Below are 14,100 nucleotides of genomic sequence, written 5' to 3'. Positions count from 1 at the left end.
TCGATGTATTGATTGACAGAGATTAATGACGAGACCCGACCTGGTTAGGGAGTGGGGGTGAAAGAGTTCAGGAAGTTAGGATCCTTACGTTACTTCTGGGAGGAAAATAAAGATCTCCACTTTTAGGCGTTTTGTCTTGGAATGTACCTCAAAAAAGACACCAAGCATCAAGTAAAAAAAGTTCCTCTCAGTTAATTCCGCGTGAGTCTGTACTGCCTGTGAATGGTAGATACTTCACGTAAAAAATAAAGAGAAAAATCTCAAGGCCTCAATTCACACATCCGTAGGATGCAGGATAGGCTTATTGATTATCGAAAGACGTTACATTTCCAGTACTGAGGCGTAAAATACAGTCTACTAGGCTGTTTGTTGTTTATACTGCTTGAGTGGGTTAAATAATACAAATAATAGTAATGGAGCGTGTTGGACAATAATAACAAAATTCTATAGGTCAAATATTCTTTGTCACTCTATGAAAAATAAAGTTTAATCATCAGTTTGGTTATCGTTGATGGTATGAACATTTTGTGTATTTATAAAGTCGGTTTAGAACAATGACAGGGCTGTTTATGACACCAAAGCACCTATATGTGGGTCTGTAGGCTATATCCGGAATATGTGGGCCTGTAGAGTATAGTAAACCTGACTTATTGGTTAGACTCAGAGAGGATATATATAACGTTAGACTACTGTCCATCTATTGATGCCCATCGCTAATTGAAATGCATTAGTCTACAGTTGGGCTGCGGAAAAACAGTGAACTCGTCAGCTGCTGCAGTGAGCCACACATGCAATTGGCTTCTTATAGCGGCATTGTGATGGATGTTACCAACCCTTCGTCTATTTCAGCTTAGCCTTGTTTGCAGTGTGTGTGTGTGTGTGTGTGTGTGTGTGTGTCATGGATCCTTTTTGGATCAAAAAAGAAAACCAAACTTTAATCTGAAACAGAATGATGGCATCAAAGTTTTATTTTTTTAGATTTGGTTTTGTGGATCAATCAAGTATCGAACTCAGTGAAAGGACACAAAACGAACGAGGTTAAATAGTTTGTCTCGTATTGACCAGTCCACGGAGAACTACGAAAGGTTATAACTAAGGCTAACCTTAGCTTTCAGACCTTCGTGACTTCTCGAACAGACATTTGGGCAGCTCTGCGCGTTGAACAACTCCTTCCAGCTTTGGTTTTTGTATTCCAAACGGTCTTAACTGTCCAAACTTAAACGTATCGGTCCTTCTTGGGTCTCTTCTAAAACGCAATCACACGTTTCAGAAATTAAATGCTGTATGTTTAGTCATCAATTTGGCCTTTGTTGCCTACATTTAGCCTATCCCAACTGGTCAGAATTACATAAATTAATCACCTGACAAATTCACATTTTTGGGTACAGGAAATCTGTATAGGCACATTTTCATCAGACAAAATTAAATTAAAATGATGGCTTACTCAATTGAAAAGAATTTTCAATATTTTTTTAAAGTTGCCGTTTTGACGGATAACCTGCACCTGTTGTCAGGCGTGCCCGCGTGAATTCTGTCGTATAGGCCACGACACTTCTAATATCTTTGTTAGGACTATTAGGCCTATGTATAGCATATTAAAAAAGAGAAATATTATGATGAAAGTATGATAAACTACTTGTTGAAAGTTTCTCAAAAAAATTACCAATAGCCTGGCTACTTATTTGTTCAACAATGATAGATTCACCCAGTCGATTTATAGACGTGTGACTTAGCCTACTCACTTCCGTATCCGTCCATTTCCCATGTCTCCACTATGCCTGAAAATTATTCTTAAGCAAGCTTCAGCACGGATATGTGTAATACGGACTTGTAGAGTTTCAATTCGGCTTTCACGCAATGAATTAGATAATGTCCATATATAGGCCTAAATGTAGGCCTAAGTTTCTTTGGTTATGTTTCATTGTAGAGAGACTTCACCAAATTGTTATTTTTCCACAAGGATGGAGTCACGCACAAGTGGAGCGTTGAGCTGAGGGCGTATGTCAATCTGCTTTCGATAGAATCGGTAATCAATAGCCTATCCTGTGAACAGAAATCCAAAGGCTGATAAATTGATCTTTTTTAGGTAAACAAGTAATGACGTATCTGAATAATTGCTGATATCCTGAAAAACATTTATATCAAACCTTTAGTCCTAAAGGATCTCGGGAGTTGTGCAATAGGTCTACTTACAGTAATAGAAACTTCTAAATGAAGGGTAACTGTTTTTAACACAGTCAAATTCACGTGTGTAACAATTCCTTCTTAAATAATGAAAATAATATTTATCTAGTCACATAAAAAACGGAATTAATAAACCATATCAACTTTTAAATGCCTCTGCACAGAGTCTGTCTTTAATCACAGGCTAAATTATTTCCATACATTCCAACATGACTTTTTGCTTTGAGGTATTAAACTTAAGCCTCTTTTTTTCAATTTGCATGTATAGGTTAGGCCTATATATTGTAGGCAATATATTTTTGTTTGATTTTAAATTCACTGTGTCGACATCGTTATGTATTTGACCAGTATACAGTATTAAAGTCTATACATCATTCGTTTGATTCCATAATAAATGTTCTTATTTTCATTTTTATTTTTAATCCAAAAGACTACCGACAAATACCACAATGTTCAGATTTAGTTTGAAGCAGCAAGGTCACCCGTGTAGGCCCCAATGCTGATCGCCTCTACATTTATAAATAATAGCTTTCCACAAAATAATAAAAAAGTCCAAGTTACATTTAAGGGGAAATAAGTAATATGAGTTTGTAGTTATAATTAAATAAACCAATAGTATTTCGTTGAATGCTGTGTCGATGTTTCTTGTAATAGACAGTTCCCTTTAGTGACAAATCTCATGTTCTCACCGCGATATTTACTTTTGTTGTCTTTTTACTTCGTCAGCAGTTCAGACCATTCTGCTGCCTCTATATAATTAGATGTCAGCTGATAATCATAGGATATAATATATAATACGATTACTATTATGATTGCCTACTTTTTATTGGTGTTTTCTATTTTTCTGTTCTATAGCATACTCCTATTTGTGTATCTTCTTAACATTTTGATCAATCCCCAAAATAGATGAAAACATGCAGATAATTGTTTATTAACAACCAGACAATTTTAGGATATTTTTTTTATCTACATGTTTTCACAGTTCCAAGTTGAAGGGTATTTTGTGAACATGGTCATGTGTGTTCTCCGGCTGCAGCTTGTACCCTACACATGTTTTACCATCTGCTAAGACGTTAGACATACCACGACATGTCATCCATTCCTACATCCATGTATTAACTCTCTATTGATTTATTGATCCGCAGAATTGTATAGGAGAATTCATCTTCTGCAAGGAAAGGCATGACTGAGCAGCAAAATATTTTACCGGAAATTGTTCTAATAGCTTGCTTGACCTAGTAATGTGGGTATTTATTTTTTGTATATTTTTTTACAGCATTTTGTTTGTACTCTAGATTTGTGGGCCTTTTGGACATTCACTGCCGTCAGTTCCTTAAAGCTTAGTTTCAACACAACCTCTTCGCTCCTCTCAGTTGCAGCGTAAGGAAAACTCACTGTGTGTGTGTGTGGTTGTGAGTAAAGCACTTTGCCATGACCTTCTTAGTAGTTAGTACTTAGTAGTAACTATTTGTTTTGATGCCTTATGAATCCGCAAAACTGTGATGTCTTGTTTTTAACAACAAATTGCTGAATCTTGTATTCACACCACCTACCTTAACCTTGACACATTATTTGTCTTCGACCACAACTGGACAACTAATTTTGTAAAACCAATATATTAGAAGTCTTCTCTTTACTTATATTACAGATATTATATAATATCTTATATTTATCTTAATAATAATTTTTCCTGAGAAGAGGCCAATAATTGAACATAGCAACAGTTTAAAAAACACATTTTGGACAATTTTGTATTTCCAGAGTGAACATTCCAGAACGAACACATTTGGCTCAACTGGAACCTGAAAAGGTTCTTGATATAGAACCTACTGATACAAACAGTTCTATAAAGAACGTATCATCTAAGTGTATGACCACAGTTTACAATACCTGTAACACGCATAGAATATCCTGATACAGGACATTATTTCTACTCACGCCGTCCGAGGCCTGCTGTGAATTCGCAGAGATCAAACTCACACGGCGTTGCATACCCAACCACTGGAGCCTGGTTGCTTAGTAACAGAGGAGCGATGTATTGAGACAGAATAGGCGATCAATTCTGCAGGGGTGGTGTGTGTGTCTGAGTGTGTGTGTGTGTGTATACTTGTTCTTATGTGGATATTCGCTTCGTTGTGTGATATTTATGCATGTTTGCATTTGAAGCTGATGTAATGTGTATGTTTAATTATCAAGGGAGGGAAAGGGATGTGTACGTGTGTATGTGTGTGTGTGTTTGTGTGTAAGTGTATGTGTGTATGTGTGTATGTGTGTATGTGTGTATGTGTGTATGTGTGTATGTGTGTATGTGTGTATGTGTACGTTGTAGCGTCGCGAGAAGAGCTACCTAGGGCAGGCAAGAGTGAGGCAGTGTACCGGGGTGGGAAGGACCAAGCAAAAACAGGTTCCACAAAAAAAAAAAACGTTATTTTCCACAAAAAGACAGCGAAAATCAACTCAGGCAGGTTTTTCTTCCAACTTCCATCAGCCAACAAAAATCCACAAAAGTTTTAACAAAAATGAGTTTCCCCCTTCAAAAAAGCCGTCTGTCACTCACCCAACTTCTCCCTGGTCCAAACTAGCCAGCCATGTGCCCTTTGTCTCTCTGGTCTCTTCCCTGCTCTTTCCCCTCCCCCCCTTTTCTAGTCCTAACTTAATTAGGTGGCTCACACATCTACACCTGTCCACTTGGTGAGGGATTCTGGGAGATGTAATGTGGGCCAGTGCCACCATTTTGGGGTGTTGCCACCTCTCTGGTCCAGGGATGTAATATCCCTCCACTACCTGTCCCCTGGTGATGTCACAACGTGTATATGACACAAGAGAGACACACTGAGTTAATGATGAACGATAAATCCTACATTCTTTACAACATCAACATTTTTATAAATGTAAATATAAAGTAACAGATTCAAGATGTACAGTTGACAAATGTTGAACTTTTTTAACATCTCTCTGAATAGAAATGTAAAATGAATGTACATTTACAAAAGGCCAAATCAGACATGGCCTGACAGCATGGACTGGACCTGCAGAAGACTCTAATCAGGATGAAGGAATGGACACTCTGACTTTCAAATACTTTCTAACTCATCTATATCTACAACCTCATCTTACTTCCTTTCTATCTATTCTAAATCTACAACCTCGTCTTCCTGTCTAACCATTCGAAATCTACAACCTCACATTACTTCCTGTCTATCTATTCTACATTTACAACCTCATCTTACTTCCTGTCTAACTTTTCTACATCTACAACCTCACATTACTTCCTGTCTAACTATTCTACATCTACAAACTCACATTACTTCCTGTCTAACTATTCTACATCTACAAACTCATTACTTCCTGTCTACTTTCCTGTCCCCCATACAGAAGCTCCCTCCCAGGCAGCGGTATGCCCACCAGACACCTGCTTCTCCCAGGCACCCAGACTGCACAACCTGTCCTACCGCTCCCCCTCAGGGTCCCAAAGGGGGTTGGATTCGTGGAGCACCACGACGCACCAACCCTCAAGCTGTTTATAAACACCTTCCCCCCCCACAGTTGTTTATATCCAAATGTAATATGAATTTAAAGGGCTAATCAATCGTGCATACAAACAAAACTAAAATGTCAGTTGGGAAGTTTGTATGGGTGTTTACAGATCTGGCAGTTTGCCTCTGGTTCCAACGCAAGGCGACTGTTCCTGGCTGTGTTCTCACCCCTCTCCCTCAACCAGAGCCTGAGAAATATGCCTGTTTCATACACTCTATTGATTCAGCCTGGGAACAAAGACCGACAGAGAGGAATGGAGGGAGGGAGAGAGGGAGGGAGGGAGGGAGAGAGAGGGAGGGAGGGGGAGAGAGAGGGAGAGAGAGGGAGGGGGAGAGGGAGGGGAGAGAGGGAGGGGGAGAGGGAGGGAGAGAGGGAGAGAGAGGGAGGGGGAGAGGGAGGGAGAGAGGGAGAGAGAGGGAGGGGGAGAGGGAGGGAGAGAGGGAGAGAGAGGGAGGGGGAGAGAGAGGCAGGGGAGATATGATGAAGAGATATGAAGAATGTTCGCCATTTGTACGATTTTCTTTTTTGGGGGGTGGGGGGCACAATTTATGGGGATGATCCATGAGGATTGTCCATGCGCTGAAATATTCCACATGCCGTAAATCAAACGGAGTGTTATGCAGATTCTGTGCCCCGGTTGGCTGGAGCTTTTAGCGATATAATAAACACCAACCCAAGGCAAGAAGTGACATAAACATTTTAAATAAAAAATCTCAAGCCCTGAAGTTGTCTTATTTTTGTTCAGAATGTCGAAATAAAGGTTGATGGAAAACGATAGAGAGAAATGGAAGAGAAAGAGAGTGAGAGAGAGAGAGGGGGGGGGGGGAGAGAGAGAAAGAAAGAGGCGAGGATATAAGGAACAGAGAGAAAGAGAGAGAAAGGGGGTAGAAGGGACAGCGAGAAAGAGATGGGGTGACAACAGGGGGGGATGGAGAGAGACGGAGCGATGAAGCCATGGAGCGATGGAAGAGAGAGAGAGAGAAATGGAAGATGGATCAGAGAGAGAGATGGAAGATGGAAGAGAGAGATGGAAGAGAGAGAAAGAGAGAAGGCTGGAGGGGAAAGAGAGTTGGGCTGGTGTTAAGGTGATTAGTCTGGTGGGCTGGCGATAGAGAGAGTTGATCAATAAGCTATCGATCCCTTCAGGGGAGTGTCAGGGGGATAGTGGGAAAGAAAGAGAGGAGGGGGCCATGGGTTGACTTTTAAAAATCCTTTACTCTGCAGATGACAAATAACATGCTGGATGGAAAGGGACCAGGAAAACACCTCTATTTCTATTCATTCTGGAACTTAATTGCCTACAAAACTCTCTGACACACATGCATACATGCAGATACACACACACACAGTCTACCCACACACACACAACACAGAGGTACACACAAGCACGCCCACACATTCCCACACACACACACACACACACAGTCTACCCACACACACACACACACACACACAGAGAAACACACAGTCTATGGTCCATGTTCCCAGGCGTGACAGCAGAGCAGGCCGGTGAAGGGAGCTTGTATTGAGCTTCATGCAGTGCAGCTGCTTAACAGACCACAGCCTCACAGAATTTCTGTAGACTCCAATACCAAGTCCAATATCTCTCAGCCTCCACAAAGGACTCACTTTATAACACAGGTGGTGCCCGATCCGGCTTTGCATTAGTGTGTGGCTGACTTCAACTGAAGAAAGGTGCATTTAGTGAACAGGAAAGTTATCGAATGTAACCTAACCGCACGTTTGAGCTGAGGTAAGGAGGAAAGCACGTTTTCTCTAACGATCCAGTCTCCTTCAAGTGCTAAAGTTATTAAAACTACCTTGCACTTTATTAATTATGGTAGATGGTGAAATAGAGCAGTGATGATACATAGAATGATGATCTGTCCTGTGCCAATATGCGCACACACACACACACACACACTGAGACAGCACACACACACACACACACACACACACACACACACACACACACAAGAGGGTCATTAGTATTCCAAAAAGGCAGATGAGTGAAAACTATTAATAAACATTCAATACAGCAGAGCTAATGAAGTAAGTCTATCCACGTAAGCAAAGATGACAGAGAGAGAGGGACGCAGAGAAAGAGAGAGAGATAGATAGAGAGAGAGAAAGAGAGAGGGGAAGGTAGAGAGACAGAAGGAAACAGTGAGAGAAAGATAGAATGTGTGTGCGTGTGTGCGTGTGGGCATGAGTGTGTGTCTATATATGTGTGGGTGTGTGGGTGTGTGTGTGCACACGATGATGACTGGTGTCAGTGTTACCACGTTGGTTGCTCCCCAGAGTGACGTGAACCATGCGGTCAGGGTTCAGGGTTCAGGGGTCAGGGGTCAGGGGTCAGCGTTCTCAGGATGGATGTCAGGGTTAGAGTGGAGGGGACGGTTATTGAACAACACATCATGTTTATCGTCAGCCCTCAAAACCGGAAGTGTGTTTTACGAGCGAGCAGGGCGAGTGTCCAAACCAGGGTCAGCGGGGGGCAGGACTGCCCCCCTGCTGTCGACCAAGACTCTCGGGGGGGTTTTGAACCCCCGTGGAAATCACCACAGTCCGACACATTCTCCCTCAGGAAGCTGGGAGAGGTGGAGGCCAGGAGGGATGGCTTCTACAGGTATGCCAAGTGCTCAAATCTCCATCGTGTATACTGCTGAGAGCAGCTCACTTTCCCAGTCACACGACAAAAGACACCATCGCTTCCCACCCTCCCTTCCCACCAGAGAGGTGGATGGGATGGAGTAGAGGAGTTCATGGGAATGACACAGCGTCCATACTCTGAGAACTATGAACACTCTGCTTTATTCTCTTTCTATCTCTGTCTGTCTCTCTCTCTCTCTCTCTCTCTCTCTCTCTCTCTCTCTCTCTCTCTGTCTCTCTCCCTCTTTCTGGCCTGCCTTATTTTCCTAATGCTTTTCTCCTCTCATCTCTCTCTCTTCTACACCTTTCTCTCCTTGCTACGTCCTTGTCGGATGCCAGCCCCTCCCTCCCTCCATCCCGCCCGCTTTCTCTATCCATCCATTCCTTCGCCCAGCCCACCCCCCCAACCCCCTCCCCCCCATGCAGCCCCTCAGATTAATGTACAGATATTGACGAGCCAGCTGCTGGAGAGAGGAAGGGGTGAGGGAGGGGGATAAATCAAGAGGAGGAAGCAAGGAAGGGAGGAAGGGAGGAAGGGATGTGAAAGGACGGCAAGGGTGTGATCAGTCCTCACAGAGAAAACAGGGTTTCTGGATAGTGACGTTGGTCATCTGAGCCAAGCTTCCTCTGATACACACACACACAGACACACACTCACATACGCACGCACAGACACGTTCACACACACACAGACACCCACTCACATACGCACGCACAGACACATTCACACACACACAGACACACACTCACATACGCACGCACAGACACGTTCACACACGCACAGACACGCACAATGTAATTTTTTTGACCACTTCATTCAGACATGTTTACCACACTGTTCGTACCTGAATGTGGTTACACTGACGTCCACCTCAGACCTGCAACAGGAAGGCAGAATGATCCTTTAAACATCTCATGTTACGCCCCGGCTGATAAGACTTCAGCCCTGTAAAGTGGATAAGATGCTTTATAAAAGGACAGGCTTCGAAGGGCCAAATTGGTCAATACACCAATTATATAGATGAGGGTATGGAAAGGGCAGATGATGGCCAATCAGTGGAGTGCTTTAACCGGCCTCTGCCTGCAGCTGACCCCACAACCACCGTCGATGACCTCAGAGGTCAAAGGTCACCACTCCAGGGGTCAGAGGACATTAGCATAGCACTGGACAGAAGGCCGTCACCATGGTAACGCCGGCACTGTCCGTAGACCTGGGCGTGTGTCTGTGTGTGTGTGTGTGTGTGTGTGTGTGTCAGGTGGGAGGTGGGAGTCAGGTGGCTGAGCGGTGAGGGAGTTGGGCTAGTAATCTGAAGGTTGCCAGTTCGATTCCCGGTCGGTGCACATGACGTTGTGTCCTTGGGCAAGGCACTTCACCCTACTTGCCTCGGGGAGAATGTCCCTGTACTTACTGTAAGTCGCTCTGGATAAGAGCGTCTGCTAAATGACTAAATGTAAATGTAAATGTTTGTGTGTGTGTATCAGAGATGGGAACTACAAACACATTGTCACTGTGCTTTTACGACACTTCAAGTATCAGTGCTTTACTTCACTGTACATTTTTCTGACAAGTTTCTACTTTCACTTCTTACATTTTCTACACAAAAATCTGTACTTTCTACGTCTTACACTTTGATTACACTGTTTACTCTGTTATTACACTGTTATTACACTGTTATTACACTGTTATTACATTGTTATTACACTGTTATTACGCTGTTATTACACTGTTATTGTGTTTTTATTATACTGTTGTTACACTGTTGTAGAGGGAGTAACTGATGTCGACATGACTGAGAATAAGGACATTCCTGATCACCCATAGCCATATGGGAGATGTTCAAAATGTATTCCTTAAATGTCAGAGCCCACACGTCTTCCCTCTATCTTGAGTGAAAAAGTGTAGTCAGTACTTCAACTTTTACCAGAGTCTTTTTTGAAATGAGTATCTATACTTCTACTTGAGTGAAGGATGTGTGTACTTTTGTCATCTCTGGTGTGTATGAGAGGGAGAGGTGATGATATAACTTCAAGTCCGTCTCTTCCAGTAACTAGGCTACGGCTCTCTCTAGTGGACAAAATACGTAAGGTTACAAGTGCACGTAAACGATTTAAAATCTCCTCTTTGGAAAAGAAAAATACTCGTTCAAGGAGATGTTGTCCTCTGAGTAGGACATCACGTGATGAGCAGTTAAAACATCTAAAGACGTAGAGAGAAGACGTTGAAGACTTGGTTGGGTGACCTATGTAGATCAGGGCTGCACAGCCACAATCCTGGAGAGTTCCTGCATAGATCACACACGTGCACACACACACACACTTACAGGGTTGGAGTGTACACCACCAGCGGCGGTTCTACGCGGGGGCCCACAGGGGCCAGTGCCCCTGTAAAAATGTACCTGGCCCCCCCTGTGGCCCCCCTGATCCAACTGAATAACAAAATGTTTGTTTGTTTTTTTAATGTTGTTTTTCTTCTTTTAGTCATCATGAAACGAGGAAGTGACATTGCAGCCTTTTTTGCCCCAGTAAATAAAAAAGTTTGAGAAACATATCAAGGTATTACAGTAAGAGAGCTAAGGAACTGGAAGAGGGAGAGCCAGAGCCGTTTGTATGATTTTACAGTTTTTCTGTAAACTGATACACACACACACACACAGCAAGGTGCTGAGATTGACAGACGCAGTGCTGAAGTGTGTAAGGTGGTGGGTTTTAATCCAGTCAGAAGTATAATTTGTATTTATTGATTATTCTGACAGAAATTACAGTTTCAAGTCTTCTGGTTAATCCCAGTGTAACTATCTATTATGTCAATTTTACAACATTTTGTCATTTTGAAGGAGGAATCCTCCATTGCTGCTGGCAGCTATATTTGGTTTTGTGTTTATAATTTTGAGAAAACGGTTGACTGTTTCAATTTTTTTTTAGCGATTTTAGCAATCGTGAAAAACATCATCTTCTCCTGTCAGAAACCAGACACGATCACAATCATTGGCTCCTCCCCTTCCCCATCCAGATAACTGGTTGTGGTTGAAGGGATTGCACTTGGGAATGCTGCCCCCCAGTGGTAGGACTGTAGTACTTCCAGCACTGGGTTACGACCCAAGAGGTTCTCAAACATTTTGGGGCCAAGGACCCCTTAGCGGTTATGTTTTTGAGGTTCATGTTGTTTAATCGTAACTTGTTTAACTACATGCTCTTATGGTTCTTATTTTTGGCACTTGGTTTTCACAATGTATGCTTCTTGTTTTGGCTACCCGCAATGTTTTGGGGCTACCCGCAATCTTGTCGTTATTATCAGTGACCTATGCACTTTTGTAAAGCTCTCTCTTGGAATTCGGTTTGGATAAAAGCATTTGCTAAATGAATAAATGTAACGTAAATGTACAAGGGAGAACATTTTCCAAGGACCCCCCCTTCCCATAATTGTAACACCCATTCATACCCTTTGTGCTTTTAAATTGACACAATATTCTTGTTTTATTGGTGCAAATGGTCCCAATCTGTAGATTATTATATATATTTCACTTTTTAATGATACAGCACCATTTCTCACCTGCTGCCTGTCTTGGCCAGGTCTCCCTCGAAAAAGAGATGTTTAATCTCAATGGGACTTTCTGGTTAAATAAAGGTTAAATAAAAAAATAAAAATAAAATAAAAAACATTTTTTTCAATGTTATCATTTATGGCAAATCATTTCACAGACCCCACTGTCGAGAAGGGTCTCGTGTCTTAAAACCACAGGAAGGTAGGTCAAACATCAGAAGCAGGAGAGAACAGAAAGAAGAAAATCATGGTTTTATTAAAAATGTTGTACAAATTATAATTTTAACAGAATCAGACATTTAAGGACTCATAAAACAACGTCTGTACAGTTGACAACCTGCAGTGTTGAAAGAATTAGGAAAAACAGAAAAAGACATCCAAAACAGGCTTTTATATATTTATTCTTTGGCTAAATAAGAAGCCATCCCACAGCCAATACGAAACAGGAGTCTAACTAACACAATGACATTCAGGAAAGAAAACATCTTAAAATAGACTATATTTCAACTTTTAAATAAAGAGGTATGTATGTCGAGAACAAAACCCCACACCGACTGTGTTCCAGTGATTTCATGCCCCTGCACATCCTCAGAACACAGTCACTGGCATAATCCTGAACAGATTGGATAAATGATTCTTTTTGTTTAGTTTTTTTTCTTACAAAAACCTCTGAAGAGTAGTAGGTTAAAGCTGAATATGTATAACTGCTAGCGTGTAAGTAGAGAGCTACTCCACCGGAATACTGAGACAAATGATCACAGTGTAAAGTTCCATTGTGACACGGCAATGAAAACCACGTTCTACACATCCTGGCTTGGATTCTAGAACATACTGCCTGGTTCCAATCCCCCCCCCCCCCCTCCCTCATGAAAAAAACTAAACATTCCTTCACCCTTGGATTATCTTCTGGTGAGACGCGACTAAATGAGTGGCGGCTAATCTATCCAATCGCATTTGGAGGGGGGGGGGGGGAGAGGAAGTGCCTTTAGAGAACTGATAATGAAGGCTGGGTTTGAAGTAGTTTGAAGGCTGGGTTTGAAGTAGTTTGAAGGCTGGGTTTGTAAGTTTGTCCTGAGTGTGGCAGGGGGTGATAGACATCCTGATGACTAAGTGAGCAGAGTTACAGAGGAAATGGTCTTTATAGCACCGATAAGGAAACCCTCAATAAAAGCCTGAGTCGTGAGACCTACAGAAGGTTTACAGAGTTGTAGTCATGCACAGAAGGGAAACAAATTGAAAGCCTCCAGACAGCTGAAAAATAAAAGCTGAAGAATTGCATAGGCAGCTAAAAGACCAAAATAACTCATCGTTGAGTTATCCTTTATCCTTAAAAGTGAAAAAGGTCTGTTTGAGAATCTGTTAAGAGTAATTGGCCCAAAGCATAATGAACATTGAGTTGTGATTGCATACCATAATTGCAGCGGAAATATTTAGTCATATATATATAATAAAACATACAAACTAAAAGTTAGAACCATAAACTTGTCAGACACTTTCACTGGCAATGGAATAACACTAGTACTTAGTTGACATGAACACAGATGAGGTATACACAACAGTATAAACAATATTTGCCAACAACACTTTCTCAGAAGCGGAAACCCATCACATTTAAAAAAAATCACACTTCTCGCTCCTCTTCCCCACACAGTTAATAACAAAAACACAAAAGTTACAAATAAAATGACCAAATCAAGAAAGGTGACCCTCTAGTGTGGAGTTAGATGGTCTCTGGAAGAAGACTTCCTGAAGATACAAGGACCAGGCGCTAAGAAGCTGGTCTTCGCCTCCTTCAAACTCCAAGAGCTTTAAGAAGGGCTCACAGATTTGAGTCGTTGAATGCTGGCCAGTAATCTGGAGGGTCATCATGAAGGGTCTGGCAGGATGTGACATCACATCTCACAACAACACTTCCTGTCTGGGGACAACCTCCTAGCTTGAAGGCATATTGGTTAAGAATACATGTAGTAGCAAGGAGTTTATGTAATGCCCACGTAAAGTAATAAAAAGGTTTGCAGCATTGACCCTCAGCCTAGTTTCCCCCCTCCTTCCCTCTCTCACCATCTTAGAATCCAGAAGATCTCACAAACACACCGTTCTAGAATCCAGAAGATCTCACAAACACACCGTTCTAGAATCCAGAAGATCTCACAAACACACTGTTGTAGAATCCAGAAGATCTCACA

This window comes from Hypomesus transpacificus, chromosome 10, assembly GCF_021917145.1.
Source record: "Hypomesus transpacificus isolate Combined female chromosome 10, fHypTra1, whole genome shotgun sequence".
NCBI lineage: Eukaryota > Metazoa > Chordata > Actinopteri > Osmeriformes > Osmeridae > Hypomesus > Hypomesus transpacificus.
This window is presented reverse-complemented; position numbering follows the sequence as displayed.